General features: G+C 32.6%; 1 long non-coding RNA gene across 1 annotated transcript; it reads left to right on the top strand.

Annotated features, from left to right (window-relative positions):
* Positions 1 to 541: 541 nt before the first annotated feature.
* On the top strand, positions 542 to 13,977 carry LOC126746721 (uncharacterized). The gene is made up of 3 exons (XR_007663959.1): positions 542 to 798; positions 8,939 to 9,027; positions 13,318 to 13,977. It is a non-coding gene; the product is annotated as an uncharacterized LOC126746721 (long non-coding RNA).
* Positions 13,978 to 14,579: the final 602 nt, after the last annotated feature.

Below are 14,579 nucleotides of genomic sequence, written 5' to 3'. Positions count from 1 at the left end.
TATGGACCATTGCGATAATAAAAACTTGTGCTGTTTGTTCCGCACCATGGGAAAAAGGCGATTTAAGCCGATCTTTTCACAAGTTCACTCATATAATATATAGTTTGCTCATATACTATGTCATAACATCAAATCAGGAGCAACCGTGGCCATAAACGTACAATAATAAAAACTTATTAAGAAATCTTTAATAATTATAAAATATTTAATTTCTAATTGAATCTAAGTGATTTTAGTAGTTATCGATAATTTCTGATACGCGCCGTTATTTTGCATAACTACCAACGGTTTTAGTATTTACGCATAATTCCCAATATGTCTAGCTATTATGCATATTAGCGGTAACATAATATATATAGAAAAGTATACGATACTTCGAGGGAATGAAGAATAATTCCCAAATGAATATCGACCGGTAGCGTCGATATCTGTAACATCTGGATGAAGCATTAGTTTATTTTCTTTTCGTTTGACACTTGGTATTGACAGACAACATTGGCAGCTGTCAGTAACAACAGGGTTAAATGTAAGAAGGCGGCAAACCTCTTGGATACTAACCATTAATTCTATTGTTTTTCTTTTACGTTGTAGGCAATGGTCGGAAAATAAGTGTGAAATTCCAGAAAAGACCCTTTTACAATTCCAGCATATCGTGTACGCACCCATGGAAGACGGCAAGATAGAAAGTGGCGTGCATAGGGCTGGTAGATAAGATGTTAACTCTCTTCCTGAATAAGGAGGCAGCAATGGCGAAGGGGATCAATGCAAGGAGGACCCATGTATTTAATTTAAAATAGCGTAAGTTAAAATATTTCTGATTTAATGTTTGACACTTGCTGAATAAATCGGGTAAGGGAGCAGTCACTTATCTGTCTAAGAAATGTATATCCCTGTTTCTCGTAGGTAATTAGAAATTTAATTATATAGTTTATAACATTTTTGAGAGTATAGGTATTTGCTTTTTGTTGCCCTTTTCTAAGTCATATTATTTATTATATAAAATAAACAGCTTGTACCATTTATTACTTCTATCATTATAAAACTTATGGAACAATAATGAAATTAGTAAAAGGCCTGGAATAGTATTAGCAAACAGATACCAAGTATTAACCCTATAACAAAGACTAATTTTTAATTCACTAGAAGATACTGTATATCTGTCTTTGCAAACTCATTTAGTTAAGAGCTTTGCAATGTTAATAATTACCAAAAAGCTAGCACATAAAAGATCAAAGGAAGCAGCAATCAGATGGACTGTATCCTTTAATTTTTTAATATTCTTATATTCTTAAAATGGTGAGATTGCTGTGGTAAGATTACTTAAAAGACTTATTTTGTAAACAAAGCACTTGATTACAGTGTCACAGATTTACAGAATAGTAGAACAGTGTATGGAAAAGGGCATTTCTTTGACCAGGTCAATCATGTGATAAAAGATGAGATTCAAAAAGGAATTAAAATCACTTTTATTATCCAGGGCATATTATAGTCTTGATGATTTTTTTAATGATACCTTTTAACCTGTGCTCTGACATCATTTTAGTGTTTTAGTTTTGTTTCCTGTTAAATAATTTAATTTACTTCTTCTAAATTCTGTTTTATTGACAGCTTTACTTATTTTTTAATGAAATTTATCAAAAAGATGCTTTTTTTTTTCTCAATCTGTTTTGTTATGATTAATTTTGGTAATGTGTGTAAATTTTATGGTAAAGTGTTTTAGATGTTATGTTTGTTTGATATTTGAAATTTAAAGTGAATTTGGAATTTTTTAGTTTTTAGGATGCTTGTACACAAGATTTTGTTGTCTTACGTAATATAGCACATTTTCTTTTTTTCTTTCTTTCTTTCTTATTGTAAACTTGATGCTTTCTTTATCATTCATTATTGGAAGATCACAGGTAAAGATTGGGGGCTCTCTCTGTGGCTTTTGATATTTTGTTCAGTTTGGTCGATATTTGCAGTTGATGTGACATTTTTTATAGATATGAGGACTGTCTTGGATACCACTTGTCTTGAGAGAGATTTATTTTTTTTTTGCGGGGTGCGTGGAGAATGTATTTAGTTTGAATAACCAAGAGTTATAAAATTATACAATTAAAATGCAAAAAGACCATATTAAATCTGAGATTTCTTATCTTAGGGTTGTTGATTTTAAAATCACACTTTTCAGTCCAGTCATAATAATCAGATTATATCAGTCACATATAGGGCTGTGTTCTATATCTACTTGTAAGATATCTAATATTTATCTTTGGTTTGACATATTCTGGAATACTGGTCCCTTATTTTGTCTCCTTCATTTCTGTTTAAATTTCTTTTTGAAAATCATTTATTTAAACAAACTTAGATTATGTTTTATTATCTAATAATTAATTTCATAGATTATGTTTAATGAGCTTTGGATAAAAAACAAGTGGTTGTGGCAGTGTCCATTGATCTGAAGAAGGCTTTTGATGTAGCATCAATATTTTGTTGCAAAAGTTGCTTGAGGGATTTGGGGGTGTTTAATAGTCTCCGTATGAGCGTCTTTGAAAGAGTATTTCCTATAATGACTTTAGGATTTTCTTTTTAGAAAAAAAAATTTCATTAGCTTTTTCTCACAAGATTTATGTCCAGTTTTCCAACAAGTTTTAAGTAACCATTTTAAAGAATTGACATTAATTTAATTTTACCGAGTAATAAATAATGTTAAACCTGAAGAAAGAAATCAAATAATTTAATTTTCTCATAAAGGAAAAACTATTCATTGCAGAATTCAAGAAACTTTTACTCTAATAAAATTAAGCTATTATTGGAAATCAATGAAAAATGTTATTATAAAATATATTGATAATTGTAAAATCTGTAAAAACATTTGAAACCATTTGAAATTATTTATATAGATACACTTATATTAGGAAATAATAATAATATATTTCTTTATTTAGTACTATGAAGTAACATTATATATGAAAACTTATATAAAATAAAATAATATCACTAAAAAAGGCCTATTTAGTAAAAAAAAAACATCTTCCTGACATTACTACATGCTTAGGTAATCACCTTTCAGTTTCACCTTCTGTTTAAACCTGTTTCATTTGATTTCCTATAGTTTATATTTTATGTGGAAGTTTATTAAATAACTTTCAAAGAGTGAAAGCCTCTATATAGGGTAGTTAATATTACATATGCGAGTATTAAACCCATGATCAACAGAAGTAGGAAACGTATCTCTATTCTTTAATAAAAACATCACTGCTTTAAATATAAACAAGTTACACAGTTGAAATTCCCTTAGATCTAAAAATACCTTTACAAGATTCTAACTACTGCATCTTAAACATTATTCTAATTACCTTTTTTTGAATGTCAAATATATGTTTTATCTTAGAGTTGGCTGCCCAGAAAATAATGCCATGCCTAGCTGCGGACTCAAAGTTTTCAAAATACTAATCCATTCATTTAGGTATTTTAGCACTGTACAGAAACAAAAATAAACTTTATTTAATTAAACTTGTAAATGTTAAATGTGATCTGAAAAGTCTACAAATTCATCAATATGTACACACACTTTAACCTTGTAATTGTTGAGGTTTACTTTTTTTGGGGTCGCTTCCTTGTTTTGTTTTGCTTTAAAAATCAAACGGTTGTTTTTTGCTCATTCAGTATAAACTTGTTTTTACTAAACCAATCTTTGCTTTTTTGAAACAGTAGATCTTCATTCTAGCATAGCTTAGTATGTCTGGAAACGCCACTAATAAATTTGTCATCATCTGCAAATATTCATACTCTTTGAATATTGTCAATAATTTCAAAAGGCAAGTCATTTATGAACACCATTAATTAAATAATCTAAATTTGTGATAATCTAGATTTGCTTGTTAACATTACTTGTTGGACTCTATTGTTGAGATAAGAAGTGAACCATTTTAAGGAATTATTTCCCACCCCATATTACTGTAATTTCTTTATTAATAAATTTCTATCTAAACAATCATATGCCTTAGAAAGATCTAAAAATATTCCCAATGAAAGCTTTTGCCTCTCCAAATTCCTCAAGACTACACAAGTGAACTGAAATATTGCAGTTTCTGTAGATTTACTCTCAAGATATCAGACATATTGATTATCAGACAAAATATTGCACTCTTTTAAAAAACTGAGAAGCTGATTGCAAACAATTAACAGCTTTGAAAAACTTGGAAGTAGGCTGATCAGTCTACAGTGCCTCCCAGGATAAGTGAATTTATATGTAAAAATGACAAAAAATTTTACGGTTGAAATTTCACAGTTTGGCATCCAGCCTTGCGTAATTAAAAAATAAAATTTTGCCTATTTTAATTTTTTTTAAATCAAGCATGGTAAAGTATAGATAGATTATTTATTTATTTAATTATTTATTCTCACTTTTTAATATTAATATTTAAAATAGTGAAAATTATTTTAAAAATTATTGCCCCTGGACTATTTCCTTTACCATCGGTAGGAATTTTTTCGGCTCGTGGAATGCATGCCGCTTATTTTATTGGGTTCTTTCTTGCTGCACTTACGAGTTTTTGTTGAACTTTTTAAAATGTAGACATTCTCAATTAAATGTAGCAGCTACTATAAAACATTGTCACTGTCAAAGTTATGTACAAAAAACTTATATCTTTATTTTATTGTAAAGTTAGTAATTTAAAAATGTATAAAGTTATTAATAATATCGGAATTTACAGAAAAATGTTAAATTTGGAGCAGAAAATTTTCATTCTGCAATCGTATGGTAGTGGAAATAGTATGTCGTTAAACTACGTTTTGAATCGCACCGTTTATTATTTTCTGCTTGGTTACGCAATAATATTCTCGGACGAATCTACTTTCACGACAAATGGTGCAATTTCATCCCAAAATTGTCGGTTTTGGTCCAATTAAACGCCAAACTTGGGGTAATCCATGGCAAGAGGCAATATTTTAAAAAAGTCAACGTATGGTGCGCCATATCTTACCATTTAGGTATTATTGGACCATAGTTTATTAAAGGATCTCTCAATCAAGAAAAATATCTTCAAATTTTGAAAAGATTTTTTGAAGCATACTTAGAAACTTTACCAGTTGATCAAAGAATAAATCTTTATTTTCAACACGACGGCTGTCCAGCGCACTCCACTATTCAAGTAGCAGAATGGTTGAATACAACTTTTCCGAATCAATGGATTGGAAGACGCGGCCCAATTAGGTGGCCGCCAAGGTCACCTGATTTAACCATTTCTGATTCCGATTTACGGGGTCAAGCAAATTGTTTATTCCGATCCATTAGCAAATGATAAGGAATTACTAAAACAAAGAATTAGAGATGCTTGGAATTCAATTTCCATTGAACAAGTTAGAAATTCTTTTAAAAAAGTTTAGGAAAGGTATTGGCAAATTTGTTTCGAGGTAGCTACATTGAATAAATTTAAAATAAGTAAATAAAATAAAACATTTTATTACTGGTTTGGTCATTTATCTTTAAAATTAAAGTTTACCGTGCAAGTACAAAAATTAATAAAGTGTTGTCATATTATGTATTTTTAATTAACGAAAAAGAGTGAACCAAACAGCGGGTTAAATACCCCAACAGTTTGTAACTCTTAGATCAGTGATTTAACTATTAGATTATTTTACTATTAAATAAATTAGTTAGTTTTCTCTAATAATTAAATATGAATAAAAAAATTTATTGGTACACAAAAGTAAAACTCAAAGTAGGCCTATGGTTGTGAAATTCGGTATTCGGGCATAATTTTGGGTTCTAAACAACTTTTTGTTATAAACTTTTTTATATCTTGCCTAGGAATACTACTTTACCTACTCATAAAATTTAAAACAAGCTCGCATCAAGACATGCTTGATTTAAAAAAAATAAAAATATGCTAAATTTTATTTTTTATTCAAGCAGGGCTGGATGCCAGCCAAATGGTCAAATTTCAACTACAAATTTTTTTTGTCATTTTTACGTATAAATTCGCCTATTTTGAGACACACTGTATAGTTGTTAAATGCATTAGCATGCGGGCCGTGCCTTAATGAAATGTGCAACATGTGGCAGAAAACTTCAGATGTTGTTGGAAATATTTTGATAATACTCCCTGATATATCATTTTGGTAGCTCAATTTATCTTTTACTTTTTTAGGAATACTTAAAAGTTCGTTTGGACTTTATAGGCCTTAACAAGAAGCTTCTATGGTTAGCTGCTATGTTTATGTGCATTTTATCAACAGGTCATCTCACTCTGTTTTTACAATTTTGTATCTAATTGATACTTCACTTCCCTAACTTCCCTATTATATTTATAGAGATCTTTTTTATTTTTCTTACATATTAGTTTTTTTGGAAAACTTTGATTAAAAATTGGTTCAAGTATATTTGTAAAAGCACCCCATTAGCTATTTACATCACAATCATTCTGACCAAAAACGTCAGCCCAGTTCTCTTCTTTTAGCTATTGAATAAAATAAGTTTTGTTTGAGGAAAAAATCTTTTATATTGTTTTCGGTATATATACTGGTTTTTAGTTTCCAAGAATATTTTTTGCCCTTTATGATTTGAATATGAGTTTGCAGTCATGCATAGCACACAAGCAATATCAATATTGGTAAATATATTTAACCTAGTCTTTTTTTTCTGTAATTGTTGGATAGAAATTAAATGAGTTCTTGTTTATTTCTATTAGGTTTTAAAAGTTCAATATTAAAGTCACCTGCTATAAATGCCTACTTATGACTAGCGGTCAAACACAAAAGTAACTTTTTTATCATCTTTTGAAATTAAATATTCCTTGTCTTAATTGATAATTTTTTCAGAATTTGATGAAGTTTTACCCTATTTTGGTACACTAATTTCAGTACTTTCAATTAAACTCTGGTATAGTATTTTTCATTCATTTTACAACCCCACAACGGCCCGAATCAAACAGCCCTAATAAAGTATTAAATTCAACTTTAATTGAACATATTAGACTTCAAAGAAAAAGATAAAAATGAAGACATTGTATGTATAATGCCATATGCATTTATTGCTTCTAACAATACTATACATTCCAGTAGAAATTTAACATCCTTTAAACTAATCTACTTATGGATACATAAGATCCCATGAAATTAATGGCTGCTCATATTTATCCGGAATATATAAATTTGTATTGAATTAAAACCGAGGCATTATAACAAAAAATTTAAAATGATACTATTACGTTAAAAGAACAAATTATTGAAAAACATAACAAAAATCGAAAATCTGGAAATATAAGAAACAAAACAAAAGGCTTGGTAAACTTAAATCAAGATCCTCTTTATAAACACAGATATTAAAAGATAATAAAATTTCAGAGATTCAAAATCAAAATGAATATATGAAGAATAAAAAAGAAATAATTCATGTAAATGAAGCTAAAATAATGCCACTTGTTCATGATCAAAATCAAAGATTATTCTTAGTGGTTCTCAGTTTGGCTTTCAAGAAAATAAAAACACAAATGACGCAATGTTTAACTCTATGAGTGATGTCTACTGTCAGATTAACGGTGGTGGAGTTTCCGCTGCTGTGACGCTTTGTGACTTGTCGAAAGCCTTCGACTGCGTCAGTCACGAGGTTCTGTTGCGGAAGCTCTTCCACTATGGTTTTAGGGGCTTGGCGGCGAGTTGGTTTTGTTCATATCTAAAGGGTCGTCGTCAGAGAGTGTGTGTGGGGTCGGAGTATTCTGAATATCAATCTGTTGCCTGGGGAGTACCTCAAGGGTCGGTACTGGGACCAATACTTTTTCTCCTATATATTAATGACCTCGTCCGACTTAATATCCAGGGAAAATTCACGCTCTTTGCTGACGACACCACCGTTCTCTGGCATGGGTATGATACCGACTCTTTGAGAATAGCCATGTTGGCTGATCTTCAACTTATATATGAGTGGTTCAGGGCAAATTTACTATCATTGAATCCAGAGAAGACCAAACTAATTTGTTTTACAAATAATCGTAATCTTGATAATATTCTTATTGCTAACTGCCCTGTCCCGCCTTCTTCTAACAATAAGTTTTTGGGTCTGGTGATTGACAAGGAACTTAAGTTTGAGGACCATATACGGAGTCTCAGCAATAGGGTTTCTGCGGGTTGTTTTGCTGTTAGGGTGACCTGTCGGGAGCTTGGCATGGGGATTGGGAGAGCCGTGTACTTTTCCCTGATTGAGTCCCATCTCAGGTATGGTGTCTGCTTTTGGGGTAGTGCAAGCAACTATCTTCTACAGATGTTGTTTGTTCTACAGAAACGTGATGTGCGTTATATATGCGGGATATCACCTAGGGAATCATGCCGACCCTATTTTATCAGGGAGGGCATTCTTACAATCTACTGCCTATACATACAGGAGGTGGCATGCCTTATTTTCTCCCATCAATACAGGTTTGTCCTACAGAATCCATGATATGTCACTCGCCAGCGGAATGGTTTGCGGCTTCCCATTCCAACATCTGCCTTGGTAAAGAGATCAATTTTTTATGAAGGTATAAAAATCTTTAACCACCTACCAGAAGACATTAGAGAGGCAAAATCTCTCATCAAATTTAAGTTTCTCTTGAGGAGATTTCTGAGTGGTCGAGCTTATTACTCTGTGGCTGAATATTTCAACGACAATCAGATTTTAATTAATTAAGGGAGACCTAGCTCTTTTCCTAACCTGTTTGTTTTAAATGTATGTCTTTTTTTAACCCTAGATGTTGAACTGTACTTAGTTAAGAAAAGTTAGATATAGTTGATTTTATTAATTCAAAAAAAAAAAAATGTAAATTTTAACTGTTTATCTTTGATCTGTCATTGTAACTTGTATTTTTAAATATAATTTTAACCTTGTAACTCTGTCTCTTTAGGATTAGGTGAAGCTTTGTTTATAACAATTTTTTGTTCAAACAATAAAGCATATTTGAATTTGAATTTGTTGCAGATTAATGATCGGAATCATCTATACCAACGGGAATGGAGTAAAATTCCATGATCTAAATAATAATCCTGGAATACTACCGTACAAATTAGGTAAGATTTTACTCTTATTATAAAAGAATTTTATACTTTCAAAAATTATGCGAAAATCTTTATTAACACTTTAAATACTGATTTTATTTATATGAGAGAATGTGAAAACACCTTGTTAGCGTTATTTGCTTATGAAAAACGAATTTAACATAGTATTAGACAAATAATCCCAAATATACATATTGAAAAAAAAAACGAGACATTTTAAATCCTCTTGGCTCCTTAATAAAAGTAATTACTGGAAATATTGATCAAAATGATGCGATCAAATGTTTCTGCAAGTCAATATATTCTAAAAAGTCGCATATCACAATTAAAAACGACAATTAATCAAGTATCACTCAATCAATCAAATAGTTTTCAATATCTTGAACTACATTTTATAATTCATTTCTAACTGGATCTAACTGGATTAATAAAACAAATAAATATGGTAAAAAATCAATTAACAATTGATAGTTTGCCAATACCAGTTAATATCTAAAACATTTTAAATTTTTAGATTATTGAAATTAAATTTAATTTGACTCAAATGGTGCAATTATTACCTTTAGATTAGTATTACCATTGGTCGAATCAGATATACAGAGTGTCCGCTAATTAATGGTACATGGAAAAACCACAGACTCCTGATGTAAAAATATTACGATTTAACTATATTTACCTATATCCAAAAGTTGATATTAACTGAGATACAGGGTGTTAAACTTAAAACTTTTTTTTTGTTTTTCCCCAATAACTTTAACAAAAGTTAACTTTTTTTCACAAAAATTTGTAGTTAGGGTTTTTTTAGGTCGAGAAATTCATTTTTTTAACAAATTGAGTGTACAATGTAGGGGGCGCTGTCTGCGACATCTTTTTCTCTTTCAATAAGGTCATAACTTTTTTGTGCTTATTTAAACTGTATTTAAGTTTTTATTGAAAATAATACTTTTTTTATATTTTTTACGTAAAAAAGGTATACAAAGTGGAAGTCGCTCAGAGTTACCGTTTTGGAGATATTTGTATTTAAATTATTTAGTGCACCATGCACTCGACCCCGGCTGAATAATTAATATAATCGGGAAATAATTCAAAACAAAAGGAAAAACTTTTGTTAAAATTATTGGGGAAAAACAAAAAAAAAGTTTTAAGTTTAACACCCTGTATCTCAGTTAATATCAACTTTTGGATATAGGTAAATATAATTAAATCGTAATATTTTTACATCAGAAGTCTGTGGTTTTTCCATGTACCATTAATTAGCGGACACCCTGTATACATCACTACTATCAATTATACGTATTCTTGATTGCCAAAATCCATTTTTCTTAAACCTACCCCAAAAACCATTAATATATACTTTGAGAGTTTTTTTTAAAATTCATTTATTGACCTTGTGCTGAGCACATTTAGTCACGAAAAGCCTCTATATAATTTTTTTAGTATTTAAAGTAAATCGGACATCACAAACGACCATGCCAAGTCTGGGACTCGAACCCAGGGCCACACGACTGCTAGGCACCGCGCTGCCGGGGCCGGCTACTTTGAGAGTAATAAACAAATTTTTCAGAATAAAACAAGATGCCTGACAAAAAAATTAAAGAAAAAAAGCAACTTGGCAACGTAGAATACCTCTATATTTACAATGCACGTATCCGATATTGCCACTTCGTGTTGTTTTTGTAGATATTTTTTTCGTATTTGTGAAGCTAGCGCCCAATCGATATCCAATAACCAAAATCTAGAACGCAGCGTATGTCGTTTCCAGCAACCTATTTATAGTCTGCGCCCGCTGTTCTTTAATCGATATAATGTCCGTATCTCCTGAAATGCCCAAGGAATTTTAATATTTTTTTGTCCAGATATTAATAATTAATAACTAAATCGATTTATAGTGGTTATAAACCTCTACAAACTAAAGTTTTTTTGTGAAAATTACTTTACTTTACTTTAAAAAGTTGAAGTTAAATGTTAAAGAAATGATAAAAGCTCTTAAAGGATTTGAAATAATCTTTTTTCTATAATAAATATCTGAATCATTTGAGATGGTTGCAAACCTCTACAAACGAAAGTTTTTGGGTAAAAAATTATTCAATTGTTAGATGTTAAAAAATATAAAGTGCTATGTAACTCCTTACAGCTATAAGGCAAAGTTTTCTAAATCCATATCCTTTGGTAGTGATAGCCGTTTATAACATCTAACTCAATAATTTTTAATCAAAAAACTTTCGTTTTTAGAGGTTTGCAACCAGCTCAAATCCGTTTAGATATTTATATATTACAAAAAAAAGTTCAAGTTTAATTCAAATCCTTTGGAAGTTAACCTTTTAATTAATTTTTATAAAAAAAAACCTTAGTTTGTCGCGGTTTATACCCACTATAAACCGATTAAGTTATCCATTGTTAAAATCTAGACATAAAATTATTAAAACTCTTTTGGAATTCCAGGAGATACGGGGAGCATATTTTGAAACACAGGACGCTAGGGGCATATGGGATAAAAGTGCCGTGTGATTGGTTAGATTAACGTGGCGGGCGGTTTGAATTATAGTTCATTAATTTACGTGGATTTTTTGTGATTATATGGATATGCAAAAATAATTTACTTATTAAAATAGTAAACTGCATAAACTTTATTGGAACCACTTGTAACGAATATAGGTGTTACATAACTACAGATTAAAAATAAAAATTTAATAAAAAAATCTAAACAATATTTGTTATTACTTTTGTACATATTATGTATTTAATGCGCGGGACCATGAATAATTAATTGCGTTTCGTTGATTTAAAGATATATTTAAACTTATGTTATGTTTTCGTTTTCCACTACTTTTACCACTACCTTTGACAGCACTTTGGCTACTACGTTTGCCACAAGGTGGTCTTCCTGAAGGGATTCTTGAACTTCCACGAGTGGCTCCAGGCCGTCTTTTTTACTTAAGCTGCGGCGCAGTTTTTATTCTTTTTAGTTTATTTGCAAGTCTTTCTAATGCTTTTAAAGGTATTTTCTTAAGCATTTTATCAAATTTTTTACATTCTTCTTTAATTTCTTCAATTACATCTTCCTTTTTGTTGTCTTCTTCCAATGTGTCATCAATCTCCATTATTGTCTCGTCAAATAATGAAGATGGTGCATCGATTCTAGTTTCCAGATGGTTTTCTTGATAACCACAATCTTGTATATTATCTGCATTTTCTGAAAACTTACTTAGGGCCAAAAACCATTTGGATTCGGGGCATTTCTCGCCAAGAGCTAGCTGCCCAAGTGATGCTCTTTCTTGAAAATTAATAGCAGAGGCATTCAAAAATGGAATATTTAAATGTTTATGTATGTAAGCTTGGTGCTTACAAAATGACCCATTTATGCCTGCAAGACAACTGCATACGCCAATTGGCACGTCAATAATGTATTTTAAAAAGATATTAGAACTACTACTAATTTGATACAATCCATCTCCCAAAGTTACAATATCTTCCGGTTTAAAATCATTTACTTTTGAACATAGCTTTAAGTGATTATTTTTTATTTCGATTCTTCTTCCATGGGCAAAATCTAATAACTTGCATTTAAAATACTTCTCCCAGACAAAAGCAATGAAATCAACTTAAAAAGTTAAAATCCCTACCTTTGCGGATCTTATAACTCCCCATTTCGAATCCAGTTTATCCCTGAATACAATTTGTATGCTGATAGATATTTATCAGCATCTTGTGGAGTGGTTAAGTTTATACGCATAATTATTTCCTTCTTTTCTTCATTTTCAGCTTGTACACGACATTCATAGCCATTTTCCTCACTAAATTTTAATTTATCCATCTCAAAGACAAGTCAACAACAACGAAACGATCAAACGACTAGCAATAATAATCAAATAATCAAACGAATAATGATCAAACTTCCATCAAACGCCAAAATCAACAATCATTGAATTTGAGGTTAGATTATGTCTTCTTCTTCTTCTTCTAGAATATTTAAAACGAACGCAACGCCCATAAGTCACCTGACCAATGATAAAGCACTTGTTTTAACCGTATGCTCCTGACGTCCTGTGTTTCCAAATATGCATACGGGGATTATATTGATTAAATTATGGGCGTCGACTATAAATATGTTGCTAGCAACCGAAATATGCTGCGTTCTCGATTTTGGTTGCTGGATATCGACCAAAGAATACCTTCATTTTTGCACACATTAATTTTGCGGCATTTCGGGTTCGAATAAGCTATAAATTTGCTAGATTTTAATAATATACTTACTTAATATTCTCACCAACCCAAACAATTAACTTATTATAAACTTACAAGAAAGGGACGTCGGAGAAAAAGAGCTCACAAACAAGACAGGGAATCCTACCCCCAAATCCCCCAAAGCCAGCATGAACTTTTCATCCATCCAGGCGGAGGAGCTGCTAAGGTCACCAGCCGCCAGCAACTCAGAAGCTGAAGTAAGCGAAAACTCCTCGACCAGGGCAGAACCGAAAGGTTTTGACCAGGCGGGGAGAACGCTACCGAAGCCGAAAAATTGCTGCGACTCATGAAAAAAAAGAAGCAGGCAAAGAACCGCAACCGCACAAAGAGGCGGAAAGAGGAAAAACAGAGGAAGAAGGAGGAGCGAGAAGCCAACCAGGAGGGATCAACAGTTCGTCCAGGACCAGCTTCTGCTTCTACAAATCCTCTTGTAGGAGGCAGCTCTAAGGGCACTACCAAAGCCTCGAACAGCATGCAACACTCGAGGAGTCGCCAGCTAGTAAAAGGGCGTGGACCAAGGGCAAAACATGTGAGGCGAGAGGCAGATAAGCTGAAGCCAATCATCCTGCCCACGGCACCCGCCGCTGTCAGGGAGGAGGACACCCAGCACCGGCGCCTCTAGCAAAAAGAGGCAAATCAAAAAGGACACCCCACCCGACCGCCAACATAAGAAGCCTAGGCAACGGGCAGGTCCATCCCTCAAAAAGATGTGCAGACAGACGCGTCTCCCCTTCTAAGGAGAGATACCCAGTCAGGGCATCCACGAGGGACAAATGACCAACCCAGTTCCGGCTCCTATAGCGGGACAGTCAACAGGGCAAATCAGGTCAGACAGAGAATGTGGAAGGGTGACCAAAGAGGAGGCGGACCACCAAGGCTGAGCTCCACTCTCGAAACTCCGGACTCACAGAGACGGGCTGGTTTCTGGTCACGACAGTGGACGAACAGAGACTGGCTTTTGAGCTCCTGTCAACCACTGACCGAGGGGGTCACACCTTCACCGCGGTGATGTCATCCGACGCCCCATCACCAGTGAAGATAGTCTTCACTCTGAGGACACTGAAGCGCCCAGACTTAGAGTATGTCAGGGAAATCCTTGGCATACAGAATAGGGCCTTAAGCGTCCCCAGCTGGCAACACCTGAGTCTGGAAGGTTTAACCTACATCTCATGGTGAGCAGGGAGGTTGCTGCTCGACTCGAGGAGGCCAGGTGGACACTCTTCCTTTACTACACGTAAGCTCCAAGGATGCTACGGCAGCTCTGCTGGAGTACACGGTAAGTGGCACAAAATATAAGTTAGTAATATGCAGTTTATATC

Source organism: Anthonomus grandis, chromosome 18 (genome assembly GCF_022605725.1).
Source record: "Anthonomus grandis grandis chromosome 18, icAntGran1.3, whole genome shotgun sequence".
NCBI lineage: Eukaryota > Metazoa > Arthropoda > Insecta > Coleoptera > Curculionidae > Anthonomus > Anthonomus grandis.
This window is presented reverse-complemented; position numbering and strand designations above follow the sequence as displayed.